This window comes from Erythrolamprus reginae, chromosome 3, assembly GCF_031021105.1.
Source record: "Erythrolamprus reginae isolate rEryReg1 chromosome 3, rEryReg1.hap1, whole genome shotgun sequence".
In the NCBI taxonomy this organism is placed as follows: domain Eukaryota; kingdom Metazoa; phylum Chordata; class Lepidosauria; order Squamata; family Dipsadidae; genus Erythrolamprus; species Erythrolamprus reginae.
The window spans coordinates 199293703-199319995 of NC_091952.1; the positions used below are offsets into that span (position 1 = coordinate 199293703).

Genomic DNA, 26293 nt, shown 5'->3' on the forward strand with positions numbered 1-26293 from the left:
GGTTCTGGAGAACTGGTAATGGAAATTTTGAGTAGCTTGGAGAACCGGCAAATACCATCCCTGGCTGGCCCCAGAGTGAGGTTGGAATGGGCATATTTCAATATCCTTCCCCTAGGAGTGGAATGGGAATGAAGATTTTGCAGTATCCTTCCCTTGCCACTCCCACCAAGCCATGCCCACAGAACCAGTAGTGAAAAAAAATTGGATTATCCATAACTGGATAATATATGTGTGCAACGAGATTTGTCAATACATGCAGTGTATTGAGATCTACAAATAATCTTTTTCTAATTCTGTTTTTTCCCTCTTTCAAACCTCTATAGGATGATCTTTTTCTGAATCCTAGAATAGTCTTAATCTTACACTTGTTTACGCTAAATGTAAGATATAATTCCATTTGCTAAAAAAGAAATCCCCACAAGAGTAGTCATCATTGGGGTATTTCTGGAATTGTTTTTTGTGCCCATTGTCCATAACATCTGCGAAAAATTTCATAATAAACTATCGCATTACAAAGTATTTTACGAAGAAAAGAAATGTTTTTTTTATCTTTTTCTGGTAAGTCTGTCTTGGAGATAAAAGAACATAGTTTCTCTTATCTGGAGATAGATGTTCCATTTTCTCGTTGTATTTATAAAATACTATATAGACTCAAAAAACTCATATTGTAAAAGAGTAAACAGATGTTTCCAAATGTATGATCTTAATTTTCCTTACTGTGATTTTGAAGAATGAATTTAGTTAGTTATATTTATATACCCAGGATTGTGTTTTTCTTGTTAGATTTATATCCCACTGTGTTTCTTATTTGCCTCCCCATTATTTTTTCCCACAACAGCATCCTTGTGAACAGAGCTTGACCTAAGAAAGAAATACTAGTCCAGAATGGTTTAGAAAGTTTCCATGGATTTAGGATCACTCCAGACCGAGCCTAACGCCTTAATCCTTAAATCAGGAGTGTCAAACTGGCGACCCGTGGGCAGGATGTGTCACACACAGGCCACACCCACCGTAGCGCCACAAAGGGGAACATGTGACAGCAATATGATACCGCGAGTTTGACACCCATGCCCTACATTAAACCTTAGCGGTATGGCTTTGAAAAAATAGTAATATTATTCCTCAATAAAGTGGCATATTTAAAATTAGTTAAGGAAGTATGGTATCCAAGAGCTCATAGAGAATATTTTTGAAAGTTTAGTAATCAGAGTCATTACAGTAGCAAACTAATTCATTTAATCTCTTGTTTTGACAGCTCTTTTGGGGACGTAAAGTAGAGGCGTAGTTTTGATTCTCTTTGGATTTATATTTAGAATATAAGATAAGAACTACCTAAATGAAAAGTAATTTTGTCCTTGAGTCTTTGGTTTAAATAACCCTCTTAATACAGTATAGGTTTTAAATCTGTTTTATTAGTATTAGGTACTATTTTTAAAATAACAATAATCCTACCTTTATTGTTTATTTGGATTTATATGCTGCCCATAGTCCTCTGGGAGTAGGGCGGCATATAAGTGCAAATAAATAAGTAAGTAAAGTAAGTAAATAAATTATGTACAACCCAAGGTAGAGTACACAATGTTCCCACCTGCTATTTTCCATTCAGCAACAACCCTGTGAGGTGGGCTGGGGTGAAAAATAGCCCTTGGTTCAAAACCTACGACTTGGCTTTCGGGACTACAGTATTGTGGTTTCTACTACTACCTTAGCTATCCATCTAAATGATTTGTCAAATTGTAACCTTCGATTAATTTGATGCTTGAAAATTCCTATTCAGATCATCCTTCGAGCTAAAATGTTGTTTGGAATTTGACTTACCCATAGATGTAATAATCTTTCATATATTGCAAATGGAATATTATGCAATATAAATGCACTCAAATAAGTATTTATTTTACAGGTGTACGTTTACATGAACAAAAGTCCTGTCTGAGCAGATGAAACCTAACAGCTTTAAATCAAATAGCTGAGTTCTTGTATTTCTTTCCTAAAGAAAATACATACACATTTTTGAAACATATTTGGCTATAATTATAGGCTCTGCTACTCATCTATGCCAAACTTAAAAAAAATAATCATAGGGTTCTTATAAAAAGGGTGTAAGGAAAAAAGTCTATATATGAAAACAGAAAACATTTTAAATAACTACTTGTAAATAAAAAAAAACTGGGCAAATTTCAGAAAGATAGATACGAGTACTTTTTCTCAGGGTAATATTACATTGATTTGTAATTAGAAAGAAAAGGTTATAACTTGCAGATTGCCTTGTAGAATGAAAAACTAAGATGTTTGATAAAGCATTGGGAAAATTTGAATTGAAAATATTGTGAAAGAAAGGCCCCAACAATGATGGGGATGAAATTATTTTTGACATTTTGAATAATAATTTTGGGTTAGAGAAATATGTTCCTTCAACCAATTTTGCTTTATGTAATAATGTGCTCAAACAAGCCATAGTTTAATGGGATTTGTGAAATGAAGCTTAGTCCATAATTATTCACAAAGCTTCAGGAGGATTAGTATTACTTTTGATTTCTTCTGAAAAAGTTTCACTTTATGTTAAAAAACCCATTTTATCTCTCTTATCTGACATGCAATGGATGGATGGATGGATAGATGATAGATTAGACAGACAGACAGACAGACAGACAGACAGACATATAGATAGATGTGTATTTGAATTTACATGCATATTCTAATTTTTAAAAATCTATTTAAGTTAATATATTTGAAAGCATTTGTTTAGATTTATAGAAAAATTAAGGAACAATATTATGGATACTTAGCTGCAGCTACTTATATATAGTCTATAGTACTATCTAAATCTCTTAAAAAGGGATTATGTTCACACCATGTAATAGTCCTATGAGGATTTAAAGAAAACTACTCACATTCACTGTAATGGCTGTCTTCAGGTGCTGTTATTAAATGTCTATTAACTTTTGGCATTTGTACGTATTTTCTGTTGTTTTGTTGAGAACTACATAGTGTGAATTTTTAAGTATTGTTCTCTTGGACATTATTTAAGGGGGGAAAGTGCTGATATCTATATATCAAAATTAGTTCTTCTATAGTTTAGTGATTTCTTGAAATCTGAGTAGTGATGAGGCTATGATTTAGCTTGGAAGATATGTTAAATCTTTCTTTAGAATTTGAATTTAGACTTTAAGCCTAAATCAGAGAGAAAATTCACCAGCCCAGCTATGTCAAACAGTATGATTAACACCTGCTTTTTTTGGTTACCAGCTTAGTGCTGTTGAATGTCTTTTTTGACCTAAAAACTGTGGCATAATTATGTATCAAGATTCTTTCTCATATCTTGTTTGCTTCTTAACCTGCTGGCTTTTTAATTTTTAATTTTTTAATATTTTAACTGGTCGGAATTTTTTTCTTACCTCAATTCTAGAAAAAAAAACACTAATGAGAGGTAGTAAAATATCTCTAGCCACGGGTCAGAAATGGTACAGGTCTGCTTCAGCAGGAAGTTGGACTAGATAACCTACAAGGTAGCTTCCAACTCTGTTATTCTGTTACTACACGGGGCAATTGATTATTATTTGTAGTTATTATCTTTAACCCAAGGTTTTCTTGTGAAGAAAACAATTTAACATAAATCAAAGGTAAACAGCTCTTCAGATGTTTTGGATTAGAGCTTGGTCTGTCTCCTGACCTTGGCATTCTGGCTGAGGTTGATAGCACTTAAAGCTGGAAGCATCTGCTGTATTCCAGGTTTGTCTATCCTGCAGATTTAAAGCCAAAATAAAAACAGTGCCGCATATCATGAAAGGAATATGCTGTCTGGCACTTCATTTTTAAAATAAAATGCCTACATGTCTCAAAGTCAACCCTGTGTTGTTGTTTTTTAAGCCTCTTCCTTGACATTAATTTATTTGCTAGTTTTTGCTATCTCTCTCTTGTCTAACGTTCTCAAATCACATTGTTCACAACATCATGTTATCATTAAGCATTCTCTCTCCTTTTTTTTCTTTAGCATTTTTGCTTGGCTTGAACTTTGACTAGTTATAGCTTTGTCTTATTTTTTTTTCTTTGTAAGTTCAGTTTATTTACCTGAATCACAGTCCTGTGATTTTTAAAAAATTACTTTTCTAATCAGTATTTGATTAATACTCAATGGAACTTTGAAATTCTTTTAAAAAAATGAACTGTTGAGGAACCAGCTATTAACTGGCATCAACGCAACACTATGAATATTTAATATAGTAAGCATAAAATGATTACTATTCAATTATTAACTTTGTTTTCCTTCTTTTTACACATGCTTTTATGACTTGCCTGCTACTGAAATGTGGACGTGTCACTATGATCTGATTATGGTGGTCATATGGAAATATTGTGGTAAGTTCTTAAAATATTTTGAAATAAGAATATTGCATGAAGAAGGCAAATGGTAAAAGAAAATATGTACTCAATAATAAACATTGTTTTTTAAATTTTGTTTAAGTACATTTGACTTTTATTGTCTAGTTTAAAATTTTATTACCATTTTTTTTGATGGTGTAAACATACCAGAAAAAAAAACCACATTCCTGTTCTATGAAATATTTAACTAGATGTTGCTATAGGATGTTTTACATCATTTTCTATGTGATGATGAAGCATTATAAAATACAAATATGTGTAAAGTGGTATGCTGTCTCATAATTTAGCTGTATTTCTAAATGCTATTTAATTTATAGGTAAAATAGGATATTGTGGATTATTAATAGTGCTCATCTATCATGGTGATTGAGATAGGATTCCATACTTCTTTGGGATGAAATCCAAGCTTCTAAGTGAAGTATTATCAGTGACTGAACAATATGATCCTGGAGGCTAATATTCTCTTTGACTGTTACTCCGTTTTTTTTCTTCTCTACTTTTATTATACATAATTAGCTTCTAAATAATTTTTGCTGGATAACAGATACTAGCTAATTTCACATTTGAGTATCAATGAGCTCTGCTTTAGATTCTTTTTTTGAAGTTAAAGAAAACTTGATTAGTTTGAGAAACTAATGACTCCTGACCTTAAGGAAGATACATCTGGCATGTGACTTCATGTGAATTCACCTAAGCAGTATTTATTTTGGATGGAGGGGTTGAAGGGAGAGGCAGAGGAAGATATGATGTACTGCAATTAATCTTAAAACTTAATCTTAAATTTGATATGGGATAATCTTGAAATGAAATAATATGCATGTCATATATCAGGCTGTAGAACAATAGTAAAATTAGATCAAAGAAATTCCTGGCCAGGATGATGAGCTAGACAGCAGCTAGCAGGGTATGTTTTATGTCTGATAGCTATAAAGTTCATTAGCGAAATTGAAAAAAAGGTTAACTATAACAAGTAAATGCATCCAGTGGAAATATGATAAGAGCAATTAGGCAATAGAAATGGGAATGTAATATCATTTCAAAGCACCTGAAAGTCCTAATTTATTTAAGTCTTATGATCCAAATCCTGTATGATGCAAGTTCTGAAATAGCTTTGCAAAGAAACAAGTGACTTCCATCATCACTGAAACATTATGTATATTTTGTGCGTCATCTCTTTTTGAAAATTCTGAATTGAAGTCCTCCCCCCTTTTTTGTTTAAGAAATTAGTTTCAGGATTAATTGTTTTCTTCTTTCGCCATCTATTGTAAAGGCTCAGACATTGACTAAGGCATGCTGCTTTGCACATAAATCATTAAATAGTCAACACTCACAGTGTCTTCACATGACGTATTGTGACTTTTTTCCCCCTCCAAAAAACTGGGTTTGGCCAGTGTGTGACGTATCTGGCCCATGGGCCGTGAGATTGACACCCCTGATCTATTGAGTCATAAGAAAACCTTCCAACAGTCAAGAAAATAGTTCCCAAGAAATGAATTTTTACTGCTGGTGAGACCACATTTGGAATACTGTGTTCAGTTCTGGAGACCTCACCTACAAAAAGATATTCACAAAATTGAACGGGTCCAAAGCTGGGCTACAAGAATGGTGGAAGGTCTTAAGCATAAATCGCATCAGGAAAGACTTCATGAACTCAATCTGTATAATCTGGAGGACAGAAGGAAAAGGGGGGACATGATCGAAACATTTAAATATATTAAAGGGTTAAATAAGGTCCAGGAGGGAAGTGTTTTTAATAGGAAAGTGAACACAAGAACAAGGGGACACAATCTGAAGTTAGTTGGGGGAAAGATCAAAAGCAACATGAGAAAATATTATTTTACTGAAAGAGTAGTAGATCCTTGGAGCAAACTTCCAGCAGACGTGGTAGATAAATCCACAGTAACTGAATTTAAACATGCCTGGGATAAACATATATCCATCCTAAGATAAAATACAGAAAATAGTATAAGGGCAGACTAGATGGACCATGAGGTCTTTTTCTGCCGTCAGACTTCTATGTTTCTATGTAAGTTACTTGAATCAATGCAATAGGATGGGAATATATTACAAATTGAAAAATAAAATTAGGAATCAATAACATTGTCTCATTACTCTTATTTTTTTAAAGTACCATAATGAGACAAGGCTGTAGTAGTTGTGTTTGTAGAATAAAACAATTGATGATTAAATATCAATTTAAAAGAGAAAAAAAGAAAAAACAATTTATACCAAAGAAAATAAACCATAAAGATTTACTAACTTTTGCAACTACTAACAACTTGATTTCATACAATGGTTGCCTGGATTGTTAGGTAATCAGGTCCAGTGATTAGCTTGGCAGCTGAGTGTTGATTATTTAATGATTTATGTGCAGAGCAGCATGCCTTAGTCAATGTCTGAGGAAAATTTGTTTATATGGCTAGAAGTTGATCAAGCTGAACAGCCTCAGCTGAGCATTAATTAGAATCTGAGTCTGACTGCAAGAGAGATCTGTTTCTCATTTGCTTGGCACTAGAAGCTGGCTTACATTAATTGCTTACCAACTTTTAGGTCAAATTTCTAAAGGATTTTGGTCATTTCCTGGCTACATTCAAACTTCTTGCCTGAAAGGTTAGAAGCACATAAGAACTCAGTGGGAGGTACAGTTGTTCATTTTATAGACCAAGAAAGCTGCAGTTTATAAATGCAGTTAAACTAAGAGAGATTCCATTTGTCACATTAATGTTAATAGTAAATATTCTGTAAAAAAACATATAGAGATCTAGTCCTAGATATAGGGTGTGCAGCAAACCTGGAAAACAGGGAAATCAGGAAATTATCAGGGAAATCGGCGGTTCAGGATTTATGCCGCTCTGAGTCCTTGGAGGGGGCGGCGTACAAATCAAATCAAATCAAAATAAATATCTGGGAATTATCAGGGAATTAGTGAAAAAAATGGAATAAATCAGGGGGGGGAAACAAACTGTATTAAAATGTTTAAAAGTCAGGGGAAAATCATGTAAAAAAAACCCCGGATCCCACTGCCTGGAGGAGTCAAGCAAAAATGAGTATAACTGTGGCAACAACTTGTTTCCTCAGCTACCGATATTTCTCCACGGCTTAGCTGTTTTGTGTGATGTTATCTATGACCGCGCCTTAACTAGATAGCAAGTTACAGGGAAATGTCAAGGAAATATCAGGGAATTTCAAAATGCTTTCCCCCGACCACCCTGTAGATAACAATAACAATAACAAATTATTCATGCTTGAATTTGCTATCTAAAATGCTATAGGTTTATATACTGAAAGTCCCTCACGTCTTGGAAACATATTTAACTCTTTTCAAAACTTTTTGCAAGTACTGTTGTTCCTCTGGATTTGGGACATAGAAAAATTCTGGTTTTGAGTGTACTCATTTATCAGGTTTGTTTTGGCTAGAACCTCAATAGAGGTACACTACAGAAGAAGTTATCAGTTGCTTTTGGAATTTTACATTATGGTGTTAACAATTCATTGATTGTGTTGCTTGTATTTAAGTTGCCTTGAGACTTTTGTATGTATCAGCAACAGAAATGCATAATGGTGAAATAGTGATACGGTCAAAATGTTATATTTTTTAGGAGAAAAGGTTTTCTACCTATATTGCTTTATGGTTTCCACTGAATGGTACTCATCATTCTTTTAAAAGTTCATTTATAGCATGCAACACTGTGGCAGAATTTTAGTTGAGCCAAAATAATCCCAAATCTTGATTAGTAGGTGTTATATGGGAAGAAAGGGTCATAAAGCTTTTCTAAAAAAATAAAATAAAAAATCCCTGTATAAATTTTGTAAATTGTTGGGGTAATAATTAATGCTTGACATTATCTATGATGGTGGTAGCAAAGGGGAAAATATTCATGGAAATAAAGCTTCCTTTACTTATACCCTTTTGTCGTATAAAATTGACAACAGATTCTTTCTGGGATAACAACAAACTGTGATGAATACTTCAGTCCATCATACATTGTGGTTGGATTTTCAGTTTCCTTATTGTAGTAAAATCTTGAGCAGTAGTTCTTATTTACTTTTTAAAACACTTTGGCGTGGTTAAATTAGTTGAAATATAGAATTGTGATTGCTAGAAGATTAACTATAGGTGCTCAAGCAAACATGTTTTAATATAACCTATGAGTCTTTTCTGATGTTCTGTACTGTGTGGATCAGTGGTGGGTTTCACTTACATTTGCTACCGGTTAAGGAATGAGAGCACACATGCACAATGCTTTTGTGTATGCACCAGAATCTTCTGCATATGCACAGAACATCCATGATGACATCTGGGTGGGTGGGTGGAGCCTCCCACTGCTGCTACCAGTTTGCCTGAACCGGGGTAAAATGGTAAAAAACCCACCACTAGTAAGGGTCATCTTAACATGTTGGGAACTTTACCATTGATAGATTTTAAGATGAATGCATGAAATTAACTGAAAGTTAAAGACAGCTGCCTGACATATTAGTCAGAGCCTGATGGAATAAACAACGGAATTGTTGCTGTTTTAAAGTACTGTATCTATTTACCCAAAATAAGTCACATAGTTCTTTTCTCTTGTAATGTTTTTTCCAACTTATCTTTTTCCAATATAACAATCTGAGGACTGATTTACCCTTCCTAAATGAGATTTTGATCCTTCATCCACCACTTCATTTGATGACTTTTTCTATTACCTGTGTTCTCATTGGTCGCATTTCCTGAGCTTGACCTGTGCTCCCTAGTTCTTAGCCATTGACCCATGTTAAGAAAGAAGTTAATAGCCAGGAACTAGTAATTCTTGTCTCTAATGAGGAAAAGGGATTTTTCTGTTTTGTTTTTTTGTTTCTTATAAGGAAGTCATATGCAAATGTCAACTCTGTTCAAAGTTGTTTGCTCCGAAATAACATTTAAGTTGCATTTTCTTGCCTGTTACCCCGAAACATAAGATGCAGCAAACAAATCGTGCTGAAAAATTATTTTTGTATTTTTTATGTGTACGAAGATCATTGTTCCTTCTCATTCTTTTTGCGTTTAAACCATAGCTGTTCATTTCAAGTTGTTGGAGGAATAATAGTGCTGATGAATGAGTATTTAGTATGTCACATAAAAGATTAGCTTTAAAGAAAATGAAGCAAAGAAAATTACAGTGGCAAAGGTTTCTAAATTACACTTGCACAGGAAGATGTTCATGATAAGGAAGTAGTTAAATAGTTCCATTTGGAAAGAAACTGCAAGCTGTGGCCTACACTTTATGTGTCAGCATAATGAGGAAACAATTGATTCATAAGGTTAGTGGAGCATTGTAGGTGCTAACAAAATAGAAAATCTAAGAGATAATGTAAAGCAATGAATCCTATCTCTCTGTCTCCTTATGGAAAAATGAACGAGGCTGCCCGAAGCAGGTTGTGAAATTCCAAGGAGAAAGCAGCCAGAAAGGCAATTTACCACTGGTAAATCTAGCCTACCTTTTCCCTATTTTTCATATTAAATAAAACTTCCAGTTTCATGACAACAATACTTGAAGATTTTCACTTGGCAATGTATGAAAAATAGGTGGTACAGCATAAATCAACGAAGGAAGTGAAAGAATGAAAAATTGATATGTTATATATTAATGAAACTAAAAGAAAAGGGAAGACTGATCTGAATGAAAGTTTTATGCTAAGATCTAACAGAGATGATTTGATGAATTTTCTTCTTACCACTCTATAATCTCTTGCTTCATGGTGGGGTCAGAACAACTGAATGGAACTGAGCATTTACTGGCCAGGTGCCCTTCTTGATGCCTATGCAGAGTTTGCAGCAAATATTTTCTCTTTGTGATCTGATAGAGAAACAACTGTTACTTCACACGTGGAAATAAAAATATAGATTTAATTATAAATGAAATTCATTAAAATTTGTAAATTGAAGTAATCTATATAATTGTGTTTATAAAAAGAGAAATTCATATGTAGATGATAATTCTATACTGTCCAGTGAATGGTAGTAATAAAAATAAATAGATAAACAACCAAGATAAAATTACATCACAGAGTACCATCGGGTTTCTTCCCGTGTAGGATTTGGAAATTTCTGGCGACGTTTCGATGACGTCCCACTCATCATCTTCAGGCTGGTGTTTCTGTCCTTGTTCTAAGGCGAACACTGCGAGACCTAAGCTGCCTTCCTTCTATAAATACTGGTGGCTGGGTGTGGTTTGATGGCTCAGCAATTGCCTGCTGTGTAGAAACTTCCTGGTGAATCAGTGGGGTAACATCTGGGGTCATTGATGTAGCTGAAGTATGCTGATTAGTTAATGGTTATTGATTAGGCGTGATATCCTGAGTAGTTGGAGCTTGCAGGCTACTTGATTGTTTTGCAATATGTGTTCTGAGTCTAGTTTCTGTTTTTATGGATGGGTTACGTTTGAGGGCTGGTTTCCAGATGTCTGGTAGGCGGGAGGTATCATCCCGCTTGTTCATATTTTGGGGATGCCATCGAGATAGAAAAACATCCCCAAAATATGAACAAGCGGGATGATACCTCCCGCCTACCAGACATCTGGAAACCAGCCCACACCCAGCCACCAGTATTTATAGAAGGAAGGCAGCTTAGGTCTCGCAGTTTTCGCCTTAGAACAAGGACAGAAACACCAGCCTGAAGATGATGAGTGGGACCTCATCGAAACGTCGCTGCAAGAACTATTCTAGAGATTTGGATGGGAAGGGTAGTAATAAATCAAAGGGTGAAAATGAAAAAAAGTTATACACGTCCAAGAACAATTATGAAAAGGATTTTAAAAAAAGAAAAAGAAAAGGAATTTATAAATGCTGTGAAAATGTTGAAAATATAGATCAGTGGTCCACAAACTTTGAGGCTTGTTGGCATAGCTGAGGGAGGGGAATGGAGGCTGTGCCAGTGGTGGGCTTGTGCATATGCGTGCACCACACACAGCCCTTGTATGGCAGGTGAGATAGTGCGCATGTGCACAGCTTGATTTGTGCAAGTGTGGGCACATTAGTCTGTGCATGTGCGTGCTCTGGCCACCATTCGCATGGCCCAATTCCAAATAGCCATGACCCTATACTGGGCGATGTCGTGACAGTAGAAGACCCCTGTTTTAGATGGTGTAAGTATAAAAATATAGAAATATGAATTAGCTTTGAGACTTTTATTAAATAATAAATCCATTGTCTGACAATTTGGAGAATATGATTTACTTTATGCATAAATAGCAAAAATAAATGCAAAACTCTCTCTCTCTCTCTGTTTTCTTCAGTGATCTTCCAGTTGTGTCAGTCCAAATGTTGGCAAGTCTATTGCAGAAGTACTGTATTTGCTTTTAAAATGGGAAGATGTTCATCAGAATTCTGATAGAAAAGATGTGAATGTGGCAAATTGTCAAATGGTATACGGGCCAGATATTATCTTCTTAGCAATCCACTGAAAATGTAGTAATACAGTGATCCATGATTTATCGCGGGTGTTACGTTCCAGGGCTACCCACGATAAACGAAAAACCATGAAGTAGGGACACGAGACTTTTTTGAAATGTTAAAGGGTTTTCTGAAGGCAGAGATCAGATGAGAAATGTTAAACAACAAAGCCTTGTTGTATCAATGTCCTTGGCCACCACAGCAGCCTCCTTGAAAGTGCTTAGGGATCCGGAGGGAAGAAAGGAGATGCCCGCCTTGCTTCCCCTCATCTTATCCAGAGCAGAAAAGCCACCGAGGCAGAGGACAGTGAGCCTTCCGCTTCCCTCTTGGTTCCGCCATGGCCTCTCAACCTCCGGGCAGCCCTAGAATTCCGGCAGATACCGCGAGCCCCTGACCGCGCATGCGCACACGCCTCTCATGGAAACCCGTGATGCACCGAAGCTGCGAACGGTGAACTGCAAAGTGACAAGGGATCACTGTATAGGATTTTGAAAATAATTTATTCCTGGGATCCACAAAAGAACAGAATATAACAGCTAAAAGAATCCCATCTCTTTGCTTAAATATCAGATTTTTTGGTGAAGCTTCTATTTTTATATTTTAATTAACCTTAAACATTATAATTAATCTTTACTTAACCTTGTATTTTGTTACAAAACCATTCGTCCAACCTCATTTTTGCATTTATTAGCCATATTTTTAAATGAAATATGTATTGGATTAACAAAACTAGTGTGAGAGACGATAACCACGGGAGGAAAAATAGTGTGAAGTACTACAGTGATCCCTCTATTATCGCGAGGGTTCCGTTCCAAGACCCCTCGCGATAATTGATTTTTCGGGATGTAGGGTTGCGGAAGTAAAAACACCATCTGCGCATGCGCACCCTTTTTTTCTATGGCCGCGCATGCATAGATGGTGGAGTTTGCATTCCCCGCCGCCCACGCAAAGGGGAAACCCGATTCGGCTCCTCGCTGCTGCTGCGCTACCGAGCAGATCAGCTGCTGGGCGGCCGAAGGAACCTTCCCTGGGTCTTCCCGGCCGCCCACGCAAAGGGGAAACCCCAGCTCCTCGCTGATGCCCACCGCTCGCCCGCCCGCCAGCAAGAGGGGGAAGACCCAGGGAAGGTTCCTTCGGCCGCCCAGCAGCTGATCTGCTTGGCGCAGCAGCAGCGAGCAGACGAAGATCGGGGTTTCCCAGCTGCCCACGCAAAGGGGAAACCCCGGCTCCTCGCTGATGCCCCCGCTCGCCCGCCCGCCGCCCGCCGCCCGCCAGCAAGAGGGGGAGAGATAGAGAAAGAGAGAGAAGGAAAGAAAGAGATGAGAAAGGGAGGAAGAGAGTGTGAGAGAGGAAGAAGCAAGATAGAGAAAGAGAGAGAGAAAGAAAGATGAGAAAGGAAGGAAGAGAGTGACGTCATCGGGTGGAAAAATCGCGATATAGTGTTTCGCAAAGATCGAGATCGCGAAACTCGAGGGATCACTGTATAGTGAGATATCAGTTCCTGAAGAAGGAGGAGGCAAATTCTAGAAATGGTAGCCATATAAGAAACACCACAACCACTGTGAAGAGTCTCCCAGGATATATCTGTTAGGCTGAATTTTTAAAACGTTTAGTCTGACAATTCTGTCTATTACATTTAAGCAAATAAGGAACTGATTTGTTCCACATCATTCTTAGAATTAACCTGACAACTTTTAATAGGTTATATTTATTTATTTTCAAAATTTCTGTTTGATGAAAATAACAATATTTTTAGACCCCAGTTCCAAAATGTACGCATATTTTATATCAGAAGTTAAGTAGAGCAGATCTGCTAAGTATTCTGATGAGAGACCACCAGGAAATGTTAGAGCTATTGATAAACCGGGAAAATTGAAAAATATCTAGAAGAAAGCTACCACTTTCATATTTTTGCCAAGAGAACTACATGGAGATGTTCATCAAGTCGTTTAGATTTTAAATCAATCAGAAAGATTTTCCCTGCTCTACTTCCTTGTTAGAAATTTAACTACCTCTTTGAGAGGATAATATAAGTAAACTTGAGAAGCTAACAAATTTGGAATCTATATCTGCTGTCATCAAGATATTGATCTGAAGATCTTCCTGTAAAAATACAGAGGGCATTTTTATCCAATCTGTTTATTAGCCTAATATATATTCATTATCTTGCAGATTTAGATATTTTAGTAGCTTTAAATAATTGAAAATAAATGAAAAGCCCTTCGTAACAACTATCTTTTGTGAAATGAATTAAAGCCATTGTAAAGCAATGGCTTTAATTCACAAATCAATATTTTGACTTTTTTCCATGTTTCTTAAAATAGTAATGGAGTAATGGAAAATCCTTTCTGCCAAATTTTATCAACATACTTAAATTTAAAGTTATCTTCTCCTGTAGATTTTGCTTCTAGAAACCTATCTTTAAATCCATTGTAATAGTAATTCACCCTGGGTTATAGGTAACCCTGGACCTAGAACTGTAATTAAGTCTAGAATTAGAGTTGTCAGTCATGGTCGTCATTAACACATGACTGCACCCTAGTTTAAGACCTTTTCTGCAGCAGTCATTAAGTGAAACAGCGCTCTTTCAATGAAAATTGCAGTGTTTTCATGTGACTGCAGCACACTGAAAATGGCTATAAACACAAGCTCTTTCCCAGGCCCAAAATGAGATAATGTGACTGGTGTGGGTGTCTGCGCGCAGCTGTTGGAACTCCAGAATTGGGTCATTATTTTTTGTGGTTCCAAGATTGAATGGTCACTACGTGACTGGTGGTTAAACAAGGACTACCTGCATTTGCATTATGGTTGACTTTAATTCTGGTAAAACAGAATTAATAACGCAGTTTGTCAATTTTGAATTAGATGAAAAAAAAGGATTGATATTTTTCAAGGTAGTGACTTGTTCTACCCAGGTAATATACAGTGGTACCTCTACTTAAGAACTTAATTCGTTCCATGACCAGGTTCTTAAGTAGAAAAGTTTGTAAGTAGAAACCTTTTTCCCATAGGAATCCATGTAAAAGCAAATAATGTGTGCAAACCCATTAGGAAAGAAATAAAAGCTTGGAATTTGGGTGGGATGAGGAGGAGGAAGAAGAGGAGGAGGAGAACAGTCGCTGCTGAAGGAAGAAGGTGAGGTCAGGGGAATCAAAAAAATTCAAAACTTTAAGGATTTTTTTTTTTTTAAAAAAGAAGGACTCTGAGGTGCCTCCCATACACCCAGCACGAGTCTGCCTTCCATACACTGCACCAGAGAGAGAAACCCAGGGGGAAGGACAGGAAACTGGCTGGGCCTTCGTGCCACTCTCAAATTTCCTGGGAAATTTTTCCGGGATTGGGTTTTTAAGTAGAAAATGGTTCTTAAGAGGCAAAAAAATCTTGAACACCAAGTTCTTATCTAGAAAAGTTCTTAAGTAGAGGCGTTTTTAAGTAGAGGTACCACTTACAGAAACTTCTGGGGGCTGTACTATTTCAACTCAAACTTGAGCATTCTTTTTTTATCTTCTGCTCTATTTACCCCCACACATAACAGTATAAGTATAAACCGCCCAGAGTCCTTTGGGAGTTGGGCAGCATAGAAATTAAATTAAATTAAATTAAATAAATAAATAAATAAATAAATAATATTTTACACACAGGATCGCTAATAAAGAGGAAGCTGTTCTATTTGTCTCCTAGGGTTCTTTGTAGCCGCTTTGATCTCTCCACCAAGGAAAGATACAGTATGTAGTTTCCCAATATCTTTTTACCAACCTATTGTTATTGCTACTGTTGCTAAAATGCAACTGGTAATCAGTTTTGCAGACTGCTGAATGTTAAGAACAGCTATCAAAGAAGCTTGCTGAGATAGGGCTGCCATATCTGAGCTGCAAAAGAAAACTCTACAGAGGTTGCACTTTGAATTGTAATTGTTGATATTCTGTCAGCTAAATACAGACTATATGGAAGCACTTGTGGTATAGAAGAACACAGACTACGGTGGAATGTGGCCAGATGCCTCAGTTCACTCCTGCATTCATGCTTATCTTCATTTTCATTATGTAAAAGTGTCGGTGAGGTCAGCGCCTGCAAAGTTCAAAGGCTGAAATGATTTGCAACAGCCGCATAACTAACAGTATAAGTACTACATGTATTATTCATAAAATGTGCCAGATTTTCCTAAACTTTATAAGCCAGTTGCATATGAAGTGTTTATCTTGGTTATGTCCGATCTTCTTTTGAAATGCGTTGCACATGGAGGTGCACTTGTAAAATTCCAGCTGTTGTACTTGGTGCAAAATCTAGCAAATGTAGCAATTAGGCTGCTAATCAGTACAAGATCCAAAGATCGTGTCATGCCTACACTGAAAGTCCTAGATTGATGCTTTCACAATTTAAGTGGTGGCATTGGCATTGACCTTTGAAATCCTAAATGGTTTGACTAAGAGACTTTCTTTGTTTGTAAGCATCATCGAGACAGACCTCTCAGAGATGTCCCTGCTCTCTCAAGCTTCTGAGTTTGGATAGAGTATTTTTCCTGCCTTTCCTCCACGCTACCTTTGACCCCATTTTATAAAGAAATCTTACAATGACATGCCTCACTTGCTATACTTTTCCATTTTATATTAATTTGGTCTATTCTAACTTATATTTAAACTTTTTATGGTCTGTTGGCAGAGGTGGATTCATAGAAACATAGAAACATAGAAGACTGATGGCAGAAAAAGACCTCATGATCCATCTAGTCTCCCCTTATACTATTTCCTGTATTTTTATCTTAGGATGGATATATGTTTATCCCAGGCATGTTTAAATTCAGTTATTGTGGATTTACCAACCACGTCTGCTGGAAGTTTGTTCCAAGGATCTACTACTCTTTCAGTAAAATAATATTTTCTCATGTTGCTTTTGATCTTTCCGCCAACTAACTTCAGATTGTGTCCCTTTGTTCTTGTGTTCACTTTCCTATTAAAAATACTTCCCTCCTGAAGCTTATTTAACCCTTTGACATATTTAAATGTTTTGATCATGCTCCCCCTTTCCCTTCTGTCCTCCAGACCATACAGATTGAGTTCATTAAGTCTTTCCTGGTATGTTTTATGCTTAAGACCTTCCACCATTCTTGTTGCCCGTCTTTGGACCGGTTCAATTTTTGTCAATATCTTTTTGTAGGTGAGGTCTCCAGAACTGAACACAGTACAGTATTCCAAATGGGGTCTCACCAGCACTCTATATAGCAGGATCACAATCTCCCTCTTCCTGCTTGTTATACCTCTTGCTATGCAGCCAAGCATCCTACTTGCTTTTCCTACTGCCCGACCACACTGCTCACCCATTTTGAGACTGTCAGAAATCACTACCCCTAAATCCTTCTCTTCTGAAGTTTTTGCTAACACAGAACTGCCAATACAATACTTAGATTGAGGATTCCTATTCCCCAAGTGCATTATTTTACATTGGGAAACATTAAACTGCAGTTTCCATTGCTTTTATTCCTACTGGTTCGGACCGGTTCTATAGAACCGATAATACCCCGGGTCTGCCACGCCCCCGAGCCAGTTCTGTTGGTGGCACTATAGGCACCACCATCTTGTTTTTTGTTTTTGCTACTTTTTTTGTAATGTGCATGTATGTTCGCCTGTGTGAAGCGCACACATAGTGCTTGCAAACCATCAATAAAGTAATCTGGAACCCGCCCCTGTTGGCCAACTGGGACTGGCCAAAACAGAAAGGGGGAATGTAAACTATTGCTTTAAAGAATGCAATGATATGTAAAAGATATATTGTACAACAGCCTTTCAATATTTAAAATTAAAACTATTGTGCATCCTACCAGGTTTGTTTAGATTGTGACCAATCTATTCCTCCATCCAATTTATTTTTTTATTGTAATTCTATTTTTTTCCTCAGCTGTGAGTAGATGTAAAAGAAATCCTTAATCATTAAGTTTCTATCTTTTCCTCTGCATCGTGATACCAGTCTGGATTGAATCACCATGCATTAAACAAATTGGAAGAAGAGGCTGTATTTTACATACTGCCTAATGTGCCTTCAGGATGACAAATGTAGTTGGTAAATTACATCATTCTAGATAAAAATATTTGAATGTTGAGCAAGAGGCATCTGTGGCTGATTTTTATTTATATTCAAATATTCTAGATTACGACTGCAACATTATTTTATTTTTCTTTCAATTCGATGGAATTTTGAATTTCTGTCAGTAGGGCAAATCTTCAAGAACTCAACATAATGGATTTTCTATTACTGGGGGAAAAACAGTAATAGAAATCTCTAGCTTGAAAATTGAAGTATTTAAGCAGTGGCTGTGGAGGAAAAAAAATCCTGAAATTTTCCTCAGTGCATCTAAGGAGATGCAGTTGGAGAATAGTTCTGATTACATGTAAACACAACAGGAAAAAAGAAATACAGAGACACACATGGACACAATATGCAGCTTTGTTATTATTTAAATAATATGTCCAGTCAACGAAGCAGTGGAACTGATGTGCCGGTGTCTGGAGGCTGTTGGGGCCTGGATGGATGTCAACAGACTCAAACTCAACCCTGATAAGACGGAGTGGCTGTGGGTTTTGCCTCCCAAGGACAATTCCATCTGTCCGTCCATCACCCAGGGGGGAATTATTGACCCCCTCAGAGAGGGTCTGCAACTTGGGCGTCCTCCTCGATCCACAGCTCACATTAGAGAAACATCTTTCAGCTGTGGCGAGGGGGGCGTTTGACCAGGTTCGCCTGGACCGGGAGTCACTGCTCACAGTCACTCATGCCCTCATCACCTTGAGGCTCGACTACTGTAACGCTCTCTACATGGGGCTACCTTTGAAGAGTGTTCGGAAACTTCAGATCATGCAGAATGCAGCTGTGAGAGCAATCATGGGCTTCCCCAAATATGCCCATGTTACCCCAACACTCCGCAGTCTGCATTGGTTGCCGATCAGTTTCCGGTCACAATTCAAAGTGTTGATCATCACCTATAAAGCCCTTCATGGCACCGGACCAGGGTATCTGCGAGACCGCCTTCTGCCGCACAAATCCCAGCGATCGGTTAGGTCCCACAGAGTTGGTCTCCTCCGGGTCCCGTCAACTAAACAATGTCGTTTGGCAGGACCAAGGGGAAGAGCCTTCTCTGTGGCGGCTCCGACCCTCTGGAATCAGCTCCCTCCAGAGATTAGAACTGCCCCCACCCTCCTTGCCTTTTGTAAACTCCTTAAAACCCACCTCTGTCGTCAAGCGTGGGGGAACTGAAACATCTCCCCCTGCCTAAGTAGTTATTTGTGTATGATATGACTGTATGTATGTTTTTATACATTGGGGTTTCTTGTTTATATTTTTTAAATGTATTATTGTTATTTTAGATTCTAACTATTAGATTTGTCACTATATATTGTTTTTATCATTGCTGTAAGCCACCCCGAGTCTACGCAGAGGGCCGGCATACAAATTTAATAATAATAATAATAATAATAATAATAATAATAATAATAATAATAATAATAATGATGATAATAATAATAATAAATGGTAAAGGGAATGGAAAGAATTCTAGAAATATGTTCTGCATACTTTTCCTGTATTTTTTTAATTAATTTATTTTTGGATAAGAAGTGTTACCAGTAACTATAAATAATATATCTTTTGAGAAAGTAAAATTCATATATTATTTATTGTCTTTATTGTCTATGGTGGTGCAGTGGTTAGAATGCAGCCGACTGCTAGCAGTTTGGTCCTCACCGGCTGAAGATTGACTCAGCCTTAAATTCTTCTGAGGTTGGTAAAATGAGGACCTAGATTGTTGATGGCAGGGGTGGGTTCTCCGCAACACATCCCTGCTGCTCAGGAATGTGCTGCAGAGGTGCGCGCAGGTACACATGCACAGTACTTTAAGAAAGCTTCTGCGCATGCACAGATGCAAAAAACAAGATGGTGGCACCTATGCAGCTGCTGAAAGAACTGGTTCAGAGGCATGGCAGGCCTGGGTCACTGCCGGTTTCAGTGACTCAGACTGCCAAGTTACTACTGGGAGGAACTCACTAGTAATGGGCTGCCATTCCCGGTGTTATTGGAATGGGCTGGGAGCGTGTACATGCACATGCGCAAAAGCTGAATCTCGCGTGAGGATGAGATTTTTGCATGCGCAGAAGCAAAAAGGCTGAAAATTGGCAAAAAGGGGGTAAATCTAGACCTCTGCCCCCACTCCCGCCCCCATTCCAAACGCCGCATCCCCACCGCTCGCAGCCTGCCCACCCGGCCCCGGCGCTCGCAGCCCACATAATTCCGGCACTCACAGCCCACCCAGTTTGGGTACTCGCAGCCCGTGCAGCCCCAGCACTCACAGCCTGCCCATCCCCAGCGTTTGCAGCAGGCCCTGCCCGGTCCTTACCTTTTGGGGAAGAGCCAAGGCTGCATGCTTTCTCACTCCTTTGCCCTCCTGTAGCAGCAGCAACACCCACTTTCTGCATCGCCATCACCACACCGAGAAGATGTGGTGTGGGGAGCAGGCCAGGCGGCCAGAGCTTGGCTGCACTGCTATTGCTGCTGCCTGCATGGCTGGGGCTCTGCTGCTCTAGGCGTTGTGGCGAGATTCAGCTGCTGCGCATGCGCAGCAACTGAAATCTTTCGTGAGCTTTCTCACACAAGCGAAATTTTGGCGAAAATCACAGATTTAAAAAGACCAACAATTTTCACCGGAATCTCATAGGTTGCGTGGTTGTGCGTGGGTGCCTGACAGTGGAATCGGAACAGGGTAGTTTTCCTACCAGAACATAACCCACCCTCCCCATTCCGGTAGGTGTCCACCCCTCGAATCCACCTCTGTTGGGGACAATATGTTGATTCTGTAATCTACTTAGAGCAGTGTTTCCCAACCTTGGCAACTTGAAGATATTTGGATTTCAACTCCCAGAATTCCCCAGCCAGCATTCGCCAAGGTTGGGAAACACTGACTTAGAGCATCCTATAAAGCACTATGAAGCAGTATATAAGTCTAAGTGCTATTGCTATTATATCACAGAAAGAATATTATGGAAGTATATTGTGAGACAGCTAAATAAAAACTCTGAATTACACGTCCATTAATATTGCCCTGGCAGAGTTGTTATTGCCTTCTTCTTTTTTTAAGTATTCAGAGACTAGGTTGGAAAAGAGTGAGTTGTTGCCTTGGTAGTTCAGTGTATCATCAGTTCTATAAATATCCATCTTATTTAATTCACTTGTATAACTTTTTCACTTTTGTATTTTCATCATATGGCACTTCAAAACCACATATGCTAAATACTTTCTGTTCGTTTTTTAAAAAGCTACTGCAGAAAAATGTGAACTTCCATGCGGAGCATTTTATTTTACTTTTATCTGACATTTATGAGAGTATTTGGAGGCTAAGGTAGGTGAAATTGGTGGTTAAACATTTAACAGCTGGTAGAGTATAGTTTCTAAAGTTATTCAGTCTTGAGAGACTGGCTCCACCTAGTGTTTTACTAAAATTACAGTTGTTGGATTAGTTTTTACAAATAAAGATTAAAAAATGGGACATAATCATGCATACAAATCAAGTTATTGCATTCATTGTTGATTGCTGTCTTCCTGTGTGTATGATACATGTGATGTTCTGCTGTTAAGATTGAAGTAATATTGTGCATTCATCCAACTACGTATGTGCATTTTTAAAAATACAGTGGTACCTCTACTTACGAACTTAATTTGTTCCCTGACCAGGTTCTTAAGCAGTTTGTAAGAAGAAGCAATTTTTCCCATAGGAATCAATGTAAAAGCAAAAAATGCGTGCGATTGGGGAAATCACAGGGAGGGTGGAGGCCCTATTTCCTCCCAGGAGATTCCTAGAGAGGCCCCATGGAGGCTTCTCCCTGCCTTTTCCGGCCCTGTTTCCTCCCAGGAGATTCCTAGAGAGACACCACAGAGGCTTCTCCCCACCTTTACCGGCCCTGTTTCCTCCCAGGAGATTCCTAGAGAAGCCCCACATAGGCTTCTCCCTGCCTTTTCTGGTTACAGTTTCAGAGGGTCGGGTTTGTAAGTGGAAAATGGTTCTTGAGAAGAGGCAAAAAAATCTGGAACACACGGTTCTTATCTAGAAAAGTGCATTTGTAGGTAGAAGTACCATTGTATCAGTAATACTCAATGATCAAATGTAGAGGCGTTTGTAGGTAGAAGTACCATTGTATCAGTAATACTCAATGATCAAATGTAGAGGCGTTTGTAGGTAGAAGTACCATTGTATCAGTAATACTCAATGATCAAATGTTCCTATTGCTATGAATATTACTGAGTTTGCGGAGAGGGGCGGCATATAAATCCAATAAATCTAATCTAATCTAATCTATTCACTCCACAACCCAGGAATGGCAATTTAATAAATGATTAAATAGATAAACTGGAATAAGTAACAGAGCTGTGGTGATGCAGTGGTTAGAATGCATTATCAATATTTTCTCCTAATATTTAATCCATCCCTTCCTTTTTCTTTCCATTTCTATAACTGCATTCATTAAGTTGCCAGTCATCATTGAACAATGAAAATTATTTTATTAATAGGATCAGAGACTGACTTGTATTCATATCTTAGCTCAAATTTGCCCAGGCTATAAGTTACCTGAGAAAAAATATTGTATATATGACAATCTGTTGAACCCCAAAATGTTCCTTGGATTTAACAAACCCAACATTAAATGTATTTTATTAAGATTAGATTAGATTAGATTTATTGGATTTATATGCCACCCCTCTCCGCAAACTTAAGACAAAGAAGATACTCTTGAATCCAAGCAATTCTTTTATTTATGTAATGACTTTAAATTCTAGGAGAAAAAGACACTGTTCAATGAAAATTGGCATATTTCTGAAATGATGATTTTTGCATGTCTGATAAAAACAGCATGAGATACATTGGGTTGCAAGAGATTAAAAGACCCAAAATCAATAATTGTGTTTCACAGTCAAGAGGAGAGCCAGCCCAAATAGATGAACAGAATTTTTGACTTCCAGCAGAAATGATACGAGGGGGAGAGAAAATTCCTACCACCTCCGTAGCTTTAATTTATAAACAGGACTTTAGTGGGGTGAAAAGTCAATTCTGTAAGCTTAACCTCTGCCCACTTACAATTTCAATAATGTATGTATTAGCAAGTGAATATTTTCTCCTCCATAAGTATATTCAAAATCTATGAAAGGTTATGCTAATTTTATTTCATAGGAGAAAATATTGCATGAATCATAATCACAGAACACCAACTCTACATATTTAATCTGTGGAAACTTTTGGTGTCTCTACTAGTGGGCAAATTAATGTGTCCTATTGCATCAAAAGAGCATTAACTGTTCCCCTCTGTACTCAAGAATTTTTGGCAACTTATGTTTGGATGGATGACTAATTTTAAAATGTGGTAGATGTTTACTGATGTAAGGAAAGCATTGTTGCTACCATCTAACAGCAAGGCAGACCTCCTATGAGTCATCTATGCCTTTGAAAGTAACACAAAATGAAAAATATTGACAAAAATAGCACAGACTTTTCTAAGGTATGTCTTTCAGCCTTTGGTGGAGAGGGTGACGATGGATGGTAATAGCTGTGCTTTTAAATAAGAGCTAAATAAGAACAGTACATTAAGAAACACGTAATACTCGTCTTCCTTTGTCAAAAGAAAAGAAAATGGAAAAGGTAGTGTGCTCTGTGTATTGATCTATGAATTTCTCAAATCTTAATATGCAAAATGTGGAAGTAGAATTGCAATAGAAACTAAGATAAAAGGAAGTACACAGAAAATGCATTATATTAACTTTCTATCAACAACCTAATTAGAGAAAACTATATCTGTATAAGTGTATCTTGTACGTAAAACACAACATTTCAAAATAGCATTCTGTTCTAATATAATCTAATAATTCTGTCCTTTCCCTAGCTGGGATTCTAAAGGCAATTATCTCCTGCGAGACTTTCAAGAGCCTTCTGCATATCTTTTTCCAGTGTAATCCAAGTTTTTTTTTTCAGCAAAAGGCATTACAAAAAATTAATAATAGGGTTGGGCAAATTTCCAGGAGATAACTCAGTATATAGTAATTGTGCATAATGTTCCCTTGTCTGAAAATCTGATTTTAAAAAATGAAAATAGACTTTGCACTCCAAAACCTAAAAGAGGCAGCATTTACTAACATTTACATTAATTTTATTAAAATTTGCAGCTCTCTTTAAAATGGATAAAAGGAATGGAAGTAGAGTATTTGTAATAGTAGGAAGATAATTCTCCTTAAAATAATTCTCCTTTACTCTTCTAGTAACGCTAAAAGATAAAGAAACACCATGGGGCATAGTTCCAGGAGTCTTCATCTAATGGAAAGAGATGGCAGTTTTAGTTATGCTTTTTGCATAAGTCACCATCAAAGCTTCATACGGAAATTTAAAACAAAAAAGAATGCATTTCCATATAACAGGTTCTCCCGAAAATAAGACCCTTTCTTATATTTTTGTGAACTTTGAAATAAGTGCTTGGCCTTATTGCCATACACTCAAAAGCCTAATTGGGCTTATTATCAGGGGATGTTTTTGGGGAAACTATTCTGCTGCATACAATATATGGTAAAATCATGTTGACCTAAAAGGGCAGTATTAATATAATCGATCCAGAGCACATTTATCGGTTACATATGCCGTCAGGAAACTGTTGCTGGCTGCAGAAGAAATGGCCAGAGGTATGTGCGAGGATTTTTGGGCAGAAGAATTTCCATTATTTCTTTGGTTGAAGTTAAAGCTTTCCCTGATTCTGGAGTTTTCTGTCCATTCTGTCCTTCTGGAATCAACTCCTCCTGGAGATCAGGAATGCCCCCACCCTCCTTGCCTTTCGCAAACTCCTTAAAACCCACCTCTGCCATCAGGCATGGGGTAATTTGATTCCCCCGGGCCGTTCCATTGTATGCATGGTTTTCCATCATAATTCTCCTCTCTGTCTCTCACACACAACTTTTCTATATATCTGACAATAAGAAGAGGGGAACATCTAGCTCCTCTTCTTTTCTGTGTGCAACTTTCCTCAGTTGTGATCAATCCTCCGTTTTGTTTGCGGGGGGGGGGGAGTGTCTCTATGTTTTTGTCTTACGATTTAGAGCAGCAGACAAAAGACGTATGTTTAATGTGTGCAAATACGGAAAAACCATTCAATCAAGTTGGCATCCAGCTTCTTAGGTATAGTTATAGTGTCGATATAATGGTGACATCACCAAGATAAAGGAGACTTTACTACATGACCTCCTCTTTGCTGACGACTGTGCCCTAAAGGCTGGATCAGAGCAGGAAAATGCAAGCCAATGTGGATAACTTTGAAGCAGCATGCGATAACTTTGGTATTTATCAACATAAAGAAGACCAAAATAATGCATCAGCCAGCTCCGAAAGCCAAATACTAAGAGCCCACCATCACAGCAAAGGGACAAAAGCTACAATCTGTGGACTAATTTACATCATCATCATCATCATCATCATCATCATCATTATTATTATTATTATTTAGATTTGTATGCCGCCTCTCTCTGGAGACTCGGAGCGGCTCACAACAACAAAACACAGTACAAATCCAATGATTAAAAACAGTTTAAAACCCTTAATATAAAAAACAGTCATACATCCCAGACAAACCATGCATAAAACGGAACGGCCCGGGAGAATCAATTTCCCCATGCCTGACGGCCGAGGTGGGTTTTAAGGAGTTTGCGAAAGGCAAGGAGGGTGGGGGCATTCCTGATCTCCAGGGAGAGTTGATTCCAGAGGGTCGGGGCCACCACAGAGAAGGCTCTTCCCCTGGGTCCCGCCAGACGACATTGTTTCGTCGACGGGACCCAGAGAAGGCCAACTCTGTGGGACTTAATCGGCCGCTGGGATTCATGCGGCAGAAGGGTGTCCCGGAGATATTCTGGTCCGATGCCATGAAGGGCTTTATAGGTCATAACCAACACTTTGAATTGTGACCGGAAACTGATCGGCAGCCAATGCAGACTGCAGAGTGTTGGTGTGACATGGGCATATCTGTGAAAGCCCATGATTGCTCTTGCAGCTGCATTCTGCACAATCTGAAGTTTCTGAACACTCTTCAAAGGTACCCCTTTGGCACCCTCTCCCATGCAGTAACAATTGACATTGAGGCCAACTGCAGAATTGCCAAGGTAAGCTTTGTATTTGGCAGACTAATGACCAACCTGTGGAACCAACGTGGAATAAGCCTTGCTACAAAGTTCAAAGTCTGCTGAGCAGTAGTGCTAGCTTATCCTGTTGTAGGCCAATGTGACCTGGACTGTATACAGGAGACATGCTAGGCAATTGAACCACTTCCACATGACCTGCCTTTGTAGAATTCTGACGATTCGGTCGCAGGATAAGGTGCCTGACACTGAGGTCATCTCCAGAGCAGACCTGCCATCAATTCCCACCCTGGTGATGAGAGTCCAGACCCACTGGGCAGGCCATGTTGCTAGGAAGCCAGACCATCAGATATCTAAACAGCTCCTC

At 38.0% G+C, this 26293-nt stretch overlaps 1 protein-coding gene across 4 annotated transcripts in view; it reads left to right on the forward strand.

The window, feature by feature from the left end:
- Nucleotides 1-26293, forward strand: part of EPB41L3 (erythrocyte membrane protein band 4.1 like 3) — a 157886-nt gene that overhangs the window by 20474 nt on the left and 111119 nt on the right. For 3 of the 4 annotated variants that reach the window (XM_070747580.1, XM_070747573.1, XM_070747578.1), the window contains exon 1: nucleotides 4084-4356. The exons of the other annotated variant lie outside the window; for it this stretch is intronic. The gene's annotated coding sequence lies outside the window, so the exon portion shown is untranslated. Of the gene's footprint in view, nucleotides 1-4083; nucleotides 4357-26293 lie in introns of those variants that run through there. 4 annotated transcript variants of the gene reach the window in all.